Source organism: Triticum aestivum, chromosome 6A (genome assembly GCF_018294505.1).
Source record: "Triticum aestivum cultivar Chinese Spring chromosome 6A, IWGSC CS RefSeq v2.1, whole genome shotgun sequence".
NCBI lineage: Eukaryota > Viridiplantae > Streptophyta > Magnoliopsida > Poales > Poaceae > Triticum > Triticum aestivum.
Window position 1 is genome coordinate 520,157,642 of NC_057809.1, and position 10,963 is coordinate 520,168,604.

Consider the following 10,963-nt stretch of genomic DNA (forward strand, 5'->3'; position numbering starts at 1 on the left):
GCGGGGTTGGGAGGCGGCCTGAAGAGCATGGCCATCTCGAAGGGGGGATTGGGGTTGCCGGGGTTCGGATTAGGGTTTCCGGCTGGAGACGCCATTGGAGGCGGCACTGGAGTAGATCTGGAGAAGTGGGGGTGAGAGAGAGGGAGGATGGGTCGGAGGTGCGGCGGAGCAGAAGGCGAGAAGTGCAGGTCGGGGTGGTGGCGGTGATTGTTTTCTCTCGCTTTTGCGCCCTCGCTGTTTCGCTTTATTTTGACGAGGATCTTTGAGAACTCAAACGTTGCAGTGCCGTTATTTTCTTCTTCTGTTTGACTCTACTTCTAAAAATGCTCCCTCCATCAAAATATAGGGCATCTTATAACGAAAATTGCTTTTGGAGCTCGGCCTCCATGAAGGCCTCCAAATTCAAATTTTAAAATTTATCAAAATTCATATTTTAACGTTTCAAAAAATTCTGAAAAAAATACAAATATGCATGAAGACATAACACATTTGTGTGTAAATTTTCAAGGCAAAATAAGTTGAAATTAGGGCTGTCAAAAAAGCAAATCTAGGATTTTTTTAACACATGATACTATTCATCCTCCTAGGCCATGAATTTATATTTTTCTGTACAGACAACATTTCAAGGTATTTCGTCCTAAAAATTTACACGCATACACATAATATCCTCGACCAATCCGACCTACGACAGCGGACTCACAACGGATTGCGGTGGTCACGGAAAGGTCTTCGTGAGGGCTCCTCTCTCCACATCCAATGGCTCACTTCGAAGAGAGATGCAAACTTTGGATAATGACTTGACGCAGAGGGATGGTGGTGCAGCAGCGGCGGTACACAACGCATACCTGCTGAGATCGAGGAAAAATGGTGGCGGCGACACATAAGTGGTGTTGATGATGGTGCTACTCGAGCACATGGTCTTGAGTTCCGGGGTGAAAGCCTAGGTCTGACACATGTTGCTAGACCTGGCAATGACGACGTTGTATGTCGTTACCTTGTTGAAGGCATTGCTCGGATATGCTCAGACCGGTTCTTCAGGGTGAAAACCTAGATTCTGACCATGGGTGGTTAGATCCAGCGACGTCGATGTTTGAGGCGTCGCTCCCTTCCTGAAGGCGTTGCTGTTGAAGAACCCCGTTCGTGTGGTGTCATGAGATGATTGGTGCGGATATGGTCATTGTTGTAGTTTATCGATCGCGTGTCTGTTACTTTGGATTTTTTTATCGCCTACGTTTAGCTCTGGTCTTACATGACTTTGCTATTTGTCGGCGTGTTTTGTGTGTGTGAGTTAGTGTTGGTTGTGTGCATCCTAGCTATGCAGAGACCGGGTGTGTACTCATTATGTTTATATTCTCTTGATGCTCCATTTTGAGTCAATAAAATCCATCCTTTATCGAAAACATAATATTCTTGTTTACTTGCACAATTTTTCAGCTTTTTTTAAACAGGCAAGTTTGAATTTTGATTTTTCAAAATTTAAGCTCTCCAATGAGCTCGGTCACCAAAAGGACGTTATAACCCTAAAAAGAACACAGGGCGGCTTAGTATTTTGCATTTTCCCCCTGTTGTGCAATATTTAGAAAATCGATGCATTGTAAACCAACAGATGTAGAAGCATTTGTGGCTAGCAGCTCCCTGAGCCAATGCATGAAGTTTAAACGCCCTTCTCGCTCATTTTGGCATGCACTATATTTTGGACTTTGAAGAACATTGGTTGTTTCCATGCACATACATTGCACATCAGTATTCACATATGTGTAGCAACCAGATCACAAGTATCTATAAGGTGGCATATTGTTTGTATGCGTATGTGTGTAATTACCCCGTTGGCAGACCACACACATTTGAGTGTCTGATGCGACGCATACATAAAGACTGTGACATTGCTAACTGGAAAAAACATTATTAGCCCGACCAAAAAGAAAGTGATCAACATAGTAACAATAGACTTATACTTTTTATATGCACTGAGGTCTGACGTAAAACAGAATTGGGGATGATAAATACAACGGTAAGGATCCATGTCTCGATGTCGCACATGCATCAATACCTTAACTACCATAGTAGTTTCATGGAGCACGCTCCATGTATAAATTGCGCTAGGGCTGGCATCACTCATCTGATTAAAAATCTATCGGGTGTGTTATGCAGCACGACAAAAGGCTAAAGAAATTAGTCAAGTCTCAAATGTGGAAGATACAAAACAAAACATTGTTATAAAAATACATAAAAAATCATCACTCTCGCGTATACAACATAAGTTAATGTATAACCAGGAGTCCATGTATAATCGGAAATCTAATTTGGATCCTAGGTGCACGTGCTCCTGCAGGCAAAAAATAATTTTTGAAATATCAAGAAAATCCCAACAAAAATTTGATGTGTTCATAGTCACATTCAAATGCTACCTACAAATTTTTAGGTAAAAAAGTTAAGCATTTGGCCCGTGAAAAAAAATTAAGCACCAAATGTTATACCTAATTTTATTTTTTCACTGATGAAACATTGTTGCCCTGTTTCACATCAAATTTATCAAGCATGCTTGCGACACTAACACAAGTATCTATAAAAAATATTCAGTTTTTTTAAAATTTCTGTTCATGTGCGAACAAATCCACCCGGGAGCCAAGACTCCCTCCGCACATATTTTTTTTACAAGGCTATATGAGAGTATATGGTGCCTAAATCACATGTTCGCTCTGGTCCTTACTTCCGGGGCAGTGAAATATTAGGTTTCTACGAGGTGCGAAACGCGAACACCCTTCTCATTTCCCCAAGTACATACCCTCGGAATCTTTTATGCTTTCCATGCGAGAGAGAAAATAAACATTTCACGAGTAGGTGGATTTGCTTCGAGAGGTCAATGCGGTGCTAGTTTAATTATTCCAAGATCTGGTCCGACGGTGCAGATCGAGGCTACGCCTGCACAGACGAACTGGGGCCGCACGTTTGGCATGGGCTCGGCGCCGGCAACGGCACGGCCTGCCGCAGGAGGGCGCATGCAGGCGTGCAGCGGCGCTCGAGGGCGAACGGTACGGCTGCACATGCACTCCTCCGGGCGGCATGTAGCCCCCAAGCGCAAGCGGCACTGCCACATGATGAAGCGACCGAAATCACTGTTATGACCTTTTTAGTAATCTTTGTCACAAAGTGGACTTAATATGAAAGTATTTCACGATCTAACCCTTTTAACAACGCCACTGTCCGTGACGTTTCCTCTTCATATAAAAACGTCGAGGTAACTCGCGTTTCAGCTCCACATTCAAACGTCGAGCTAACTCGCGTTTTCGCTCCACATGTAAACGCCATGATAGCTGGCGTTGCTACCCAGGCGGAAACGCCATGAGCTTTGGCGTTTCTAGCTGAAACTCTCGAGTGCATGCAAATAGTACTCTACTAATAGTACTCTAATCATTAGTAGGCTTTCTTTGCATGCTAGCTTAGGAGACCGTGGAGTACTACATTTATTTTAAGTGCTCACGGACCCTTACATGCATGCATCGAAGCATGGCATGTAGCCGTCTTGTCTACTCGTTGCGTCAGTGCATGTAGCCTGCAGTACTAGCTCATGGTTAGCTGCATTTTCTTTAACCACAGGCCGGCTAGCTCTTATACTACACTGTACTACTCGTACCATATAAGACAGTAGATATTCTTGCATGAGGTGATTTAGCTTTGCTGAGCTGCATGGGCTATGATCCTAGTTCTTGGATAGGAGCAGGTAGGTGTCATTTATTTGGGATAGAAACGTATGCATGCATAGGACTAAACTCTGCAAGCTACCAGCTAGAAACGCCAAAGCTCATGGTGTTTCCGCCTGGGCAGCAACGCCAGCTACCATGGCGTTTACATGTGGAGCAAAAACGTGAGCTAGCTCGGAGTTTGAATGTGGAGCTGAAACGCGAGCTATCTTGGCGTTTCTATATGGAGAAGAAACACCACGGACTGTGGCGTTGCTAAAAGGGTCAGATCATAAAATATTTTCATGTCGAGTTCATTTTGTGGCAAAGATTGCTAAAGAGGTCAGAACAGTGATTTTGGCCTGATGAAGCATCGCTTCTCCGAGTACATAAAAAATACTAACAAAAACATTCAGGACTAGCCCTTGAAGACGTATTTTTATAGAAGAAATCTCTAAGCACCATGGATCACTCCGTACTCCAGCGTTGGTGGGCTAGCTAGCTCCTTGCTGGTCTAGCCAACAGGGCGACATCCTGTTATCTCCTCAAATACATAGACTATTGCATAATTGCCTGATAGAAAAATGCCTTCAGTCGAATCAGTTTGGACCGTTGATCCAAGCGGCTCGACTTCTTCCTCCTCCTCCTCGAGTACGGAACCTTTCATCTTCTTCCTCCGGCCTTCCATCGAGCCATGATTTTTTCGCCCCATCACCCCTTCCTATCCTCTTGCCTCGCCTCGAGTAAGGCCATGTCTGAGCCCCCACCGGCAAGGCCGCCACTAGCCGTGGTGTCCCCATCTCGTCCTCGGGTTCTGTCAATCCGATTAGTGGTCACATTTAAAAAGGTCCCCCACTTATAGCGGACAATCTATTGACATGCCTGGTCGAAATCTCCTCTTCGGGGCTTCGTGTGAGAATCAGCTGAACTGGCAAAAAATTCAGGCGGGTGAAGAATAGCAAACATGGAAAAGTAACATGGCGATGAACAAACTTTAGTCAACTAATAATGTGTAGACCATTTCACCCTGAAAGTGTGTGTGTGTGTGTGTGTGTGTGTGTGTGTTTTGCGAAAAGAGGGTGCCTGATTTTAGCATAGCCTATTATCCAGGTCTTGTGGATTAGACATGGACAGAGGCGGCGATGATAATACTTGATTGGATGATAATCCAAAGAGTCGACCGCTTTGCTTTTTTTAGTGGAGTATGATCTTTTTTTCTGAAAGTGTGATCTTACTTTTATAAGAAGAATTTGACATGTAAATATATGTACGCAAATGCTCCCTTCATTTTCAAATATAGGTCTTTTTAAAGATTTCAACAAGTGACTGCATACGAAATAGAATGAGTAAATCTATACTTTTTTCTTGAATATGCACGAGTGTGCATATTATATATTATAGAAGAAAGGCAAAGAGTGCCTCCACCATAGTTTCAAGGTTCATATTACAACACTCCTAATCCTCACTACTAGCCCACCGTTCAAGCCGAAGAAAGAAGGGGTCCATGTCTCTCTTAAACTTGCCGGCAATAGACCACATTCTTCCTAGTAAAACACCTAACGAAGGTGATGCCCCATCAAACACAATAGCATTGCGATGCTTCCACAACTCCCACAAAGTCAGCAAGAAAACCGTATGAAGATCCTTCTTGTGCCAGCCGTTAGTCCCATGCTTCTCCGCAAGCCAGATGGCTAAGGAATCGTGTGCAGTCGGAGTCCAGTCCAGCATGCCCAGCGCCTCACATACTGCAGCCCACGCTGACCTGGCAAAGACGCACGTCAGTAGCACATGATCAATCGTATGTTGTAGTTCATACATTAAAATATATTTACATACATTTGTATGTTGTAGTTCATTTGAAATACCTAAAAGACTTATATTTAGAAAGGAAGGGAGTATATTATCTCTCCTCTCGCACACACTAATTAGTTTATATCTTGCCGACTCTCCACTCACCCACCCACCAATTATTCAAGAGATAAACTCCTTTTTCTCTATCTCCTTTTGCACTTACAAAGATGATAAGATAGAGCGGCGCTCATGAAGCTGCTGAAGTTAACGAACGATACGTCAAACTTTTTATGTCAAAAGATTGACGCACAAGTCATCGTCCAATCGTCCACCTTTTGTAATCGAACGACGCTTTCAGCGGCCCAATGGTGATCCAGGCTGATGTGCCTAGTTCGCTATTCAACGTTGATGAAAAAAGATTAGGCGTCAGCAGCGTCGTATGGACGGGAAGAAAAGCGAGTTTTTGCTATAGGAGTTGTCTCGTCTCTCCGTGGATAGGAACCGCGATGTTTCACCGGTGAAAGGGACAGGCGCTCGACTATTCCATCGCAACTGGTTCAGCCTCTTTGTAAAGTCTGTACTACATAATTCATAGCCTGACTTAACAAATCCGGCCCTTTGAATGCGGTGAGTCCCTTGTAGGAGTTGTCGCACATCTATATACCTTAAATATGGAGTCTCAAATTCATGCAACCCATGCACGATAATCATGCGATATAAATTGTTTAAATTTAATGGTTCGAAATAAAGCAAAGGAAATTATTGTTCAACAATTTGGACATGCCCAAATGAAATTAATGTCCGAGCGTGACGGATGCCTCGCTTGCTGGTCGGATCAGTGGCCGGACGCCGTTCATGCCGCCTGCTTCGAGGCCATCCTTGCCTCCTGCTCCGCCTGCATCTGGACTGCATGCTCCGCTGCTGCCGCAGCCGCCCTCGCTGCCTCGTACTCCGTACGTTCGTTGATCTCCTTCTTCTCCGCAAGCCACTTCTTTACATGCTCATCCAAAAGGGTTTCGTCCATCGACATGATCTTCACATCCTATGCTTCCCGTGCGAGTTGCAACATCTCCTTCTCAATGTCAATCTCTTCAAATGTCTTGGCCTTCTTGAGCTCCCATTTGATCGCCGCCTCGTGCTTGTCCAACTCGATCTTCTCTCTCTCAATTTCAAACTTTTTCTTCGTCTTTTTCCAGTCCCAATCCATCCTCTCCTTTTGCGCATCCAACATAAACGTGTACCTCTCCTCTTTCTTGTTCTCCCTCGCTGGAAAATGCCTTCCATGTGGAGGACATTTCTGTAGCCGCGACGTCACGGGAGGCCCTTATCTTCTCCCACTTGTTTCTCATGACTTGCCGGTTATTCTTTGGCACTGTGGCTCTTCCATTCTCGACGACAATATCGTCCTCTTCATCGTCCAACCCAATTGATTGGTGGGACCTTGATCCATCATTCCTTTTCTTGTCTGCCTTGTGATCGGCCACAAGTTGTGTCCACTTTGGCATTCCTTTCAATATGATCCAACAATGGCTAAAAGCAAACGACTTCTTCTCCGTTTTGTGATACAAAGTGTCTGCTACCACCGTCTAACAAACAACATATGTATGAGCACGAGAATGCAAACACAAGAAGCATATGCAAATGATGACAAGATGAACCAAATGAGCTTACGTGAGTTGCGACTCCCATCCCACTTTGAGGGTGTTTGGTCACTTGTGAGTAGTAGTCAACGTACTTGTTCACCTCCCTTTGAATGACCCCCCATCGATGTTGGAGAGGTGCCACATTGCGGTTGGTCATGATAGGATGTGGCTCCACTTATTCCTTTTGTTCGTGATACTTGATGTCTACTACGCAACTTTTATTTCTTGTAGACTCTGTTGGGCCTCCAAGCGCGGAGTTTTGTAGGACAGCAGCAAAATTCCCTTAAGTGGATGACGTAAGATTTATTAATCTGTGGGAGGTGTAGAATGAAGATGTTCTCTCTCAAACAACCATGCAATCAAATACAAGAATTTTTTTGTGTCCCCAACACACACAATACAATGGTAAATTGTATAGGTGCACTAGTTCGACGAAGAGATGGTGATACAAGTGTAGTATGGATAGTAGATATAGGTTTTTGTAATCTAAAAATATATAAAAAAAGCAAGGTGGCAAGTGATAAAACAGAGCACAAACGGTATTGCAATGCTTGAAAACAATGCCTAGGGTTCATACTTTCACTAGTGCAATCTCTTAACAGTGCTAACATAATTGAATCATATAACAATCCCTCAACGTGCGACAAAGAATCACTTGAAAGTTTTTATCAGAGAACGTAGGATGAAAACGTGTATCAACCCCTATGCATAGATATCCAGTGTGACAGAAATCCGCAAGTTGAATACAAAAATATACATCAAGTAACTCAATAGAATACCTCATTATCATCACGAGTATCCACATGCAAGACATACATCAAGTGTTCTTAAATCCAAAATATTCAATCCAACATAACGAAACCTCAAAGAGTAAGACTCAATTCATCACAACAAAATAAAGAGGGGAAAACACCATATAATTTGACTATATTAACAAAGTGTAAGTGCATCAAGTGCCCCCTTAGTGGTTTTGGAGTATTGAAGACAAATATGTTGAGGAACTAATGTGTTTGTGAGTATACACAGGAGAAAGAGTCCCTGAAGATTTGGTTTAACACATGGAAGACGGCCCATAAAAATGGATTTCTTCAAGTGAACAATTTGGTGATAAAATTGGCACGACCTTTCCAGAAATTGTGTGAAGACTGGAAGCTTGAAGACTTTTGTTTTCATAGTTTCTTTCTTCTTATTTGAGTCATAGGAAAAACCGTATTAAAGGGGGTCTAGGTGAATCATAGTTCACATTTCCAAATGATGCTCAAACATATACATACACAAGCTGCTTCGAGTGAAGTCTTCGGAAATCTCCAGAACAGTTGAAGCATTTGCTAGCGACAGTGATGGAGTTCATCTGGTCGTTGACGAATTTGGTCACGCTGAGGAGTTAGGATTTCACCAGTGTGATCTACCTAAAAGTGAGGAAATTGAGTGCCCCGACGAATTTGAGAGTTCAAATTCTGACCATTGTTGCGCCGCGGGCCAGCTGTCGAGTGGATCCTTATCCTGAAAACAGTCGAATCAGAGAAGGCCATTTATGACAATTCATGTCGGGTTGCCCCCTGACTATAAATAGCCGCCCTCACAACCACTTGTTGGTTGGATGCTCCGAGAGAACTTGACACTTGTCATTTGAGAGCAACCCATCCTCTGACGACTTTGAGAGAATTCTAAGTGAGCAAAGTGTTGGAAATATGCCCTAGAGGCAATAATAAAATGGTTATTATTATATTTCCTTGTTCATGATAATTGTCTATTGTTTATGCTATAATTGTATTAACCGGAAACCGTAATACATGTGTGAATACATAGACCACAACATGTCCCTAGTAAGCCTCTAGTTGACTAGCTCGTTGATCAATAGATGGTTATGGTTTCCTAACCATGGACATTGGATGTCGTTGATAATGGGATCACATCATTAGGAGAATGATGTGATTGACAAGACCCAATCCTAAGCATAGCACAAGATCGTGGAGTTCGTTTGCTAGAGCTTTTCTAATGTCAAGTATCATTTCCTTAGAACAATGAGATTGTGCAACTCCCGGTTACCGTAGGAATGCTTTGGGTGTATCAAACGTCACAACGTAACTGGGTGGCTAGAAAGGTGCACTACAGGTATCTCTGAAAGTGTCTGTTGGGTTGGCACGAATCGAGACTGGGATTCGTCACTTCGTATGATGGAGAGGTATCTCTAGGCCCACTTGGTAATGCATCATCATAATGAGCTCAATGTGATTAAGGAGTTAGCCACGGGATCATGCGTTACGGAACGAGTAAAGAGACTTGCCGATAACGAGATTGAACGAGGTATGGGGATACCGACGATCGAATATCGGGCAAGTAACATACCGATGGACAAAGGGAATTGTATACGGGGTTGATTGAATCCCCAACATCGTGGTTCATCCGATGAGATCATCATGGAACATGTGGGAGACAACATGGGTATCCAGATCCCACTGTTGGTTATTGGTCAGAGAGATGTCTCGGTCATGTCTGCATGGTTCCCGAACCCGTAGGGTCTATACACTTAAGATTCAGTGACGCTAGAGTTGTTATGGGAAATTGTATGTGGTTATCGAAGGTTGTTCGGAGTCCCGGATGATATCCCGGATGTCACGAGGAGTTCCGGAATGGTCCAGAGGTGAAGATTTATATATGGAAGTCCAGTTTTCAGCCGGAATGGTTTCGGGGGTTATTGGTATTGTACTGGGACCACCGAAAGGTGTCCGGGGGTCCACAGGGTGGGGCCACCTGCCTCGGAGGACTTAATGGGCTGAATATGGGAGCGAATCAGCCCCTAGTGGGCTGGTGCGCCCCCAAGGGCCCAAGGCACCTAGGGTTGGAAACCCTAGGGGGAGGGGGCGCCTCCCACCTGCTTGGGGGCAAGTTTCCCCTCCTGGCCGCCCTCCCCCTCTAGATGCATCTAGGGGGGGGGGGGCGGCCCCCTCTTCCCTTACCCCTATAAATAGTGGGGGGTGGGAGGGCAGCCGCACCCCTTCCCCTGGTGCAGCCCTCCCCCTCCAACACCACCTCCTCCTCCTTAGTGCTTGGCGAAGCCCCGCCGGAGAACCGCAAGCTCCACCACCACGCTGTCGTGCTGCCGGAGCTCTCCCTCAACTTCTCCTCTCCCCTTGCTGGATAAAGAAGGAGGATACGTCCCCCGGGTTGTACGTGTGTTGAACGCGGAGGCGCCGTCCGTTCGACGCTTGGATCAAATCTTCCACGATTTGAATCACCGCGAGTACGACTCCATCAACCGCATTCTTGTGACGCTTCCACTTAGCGATCTTCAAGGGTATGAAGATTGACTCCCTCTCTCTCGTTGCTAGCATCTCCTAGATTGATCTTGGTGACACATAGGAAAATTTTGAATTATTACTATGTTCCCCATTAGTGGCATCATGAGATAGGTCTATGTGTATGCACGAGTAGAACACAAAGTAGTTGTGGGCGATGATTTGGTCAATTTGCTTACTGTTACTAGTCTTATCTTGATTCAGCGGCATTGTGGGATGAAGCGACCTGGACCGACCTTACACGTATGCTTACGTGAGACAGGTTCCACCGACTGACATGCACTTGATGCATAAGGTGGCTAGCGGGTGTCTGTCTTGTTGGAAATATGCCCTAGAGGCAATAATAAAATGATTATTATATTTCCTTGTTCATGATAATTGTCTATTATTCATGCTATAATTGTATTATCTGGAAATCGTAATACATGTGTGAATACATAGACCACAATGTGTCCCTAGTGAGCCTCTAGTTGACTAGCTCGTTGATCAACAGATAGTCATGGTTTCCTGGCTATGGACATGGGGATGTCATTGATAACGGGATCACATC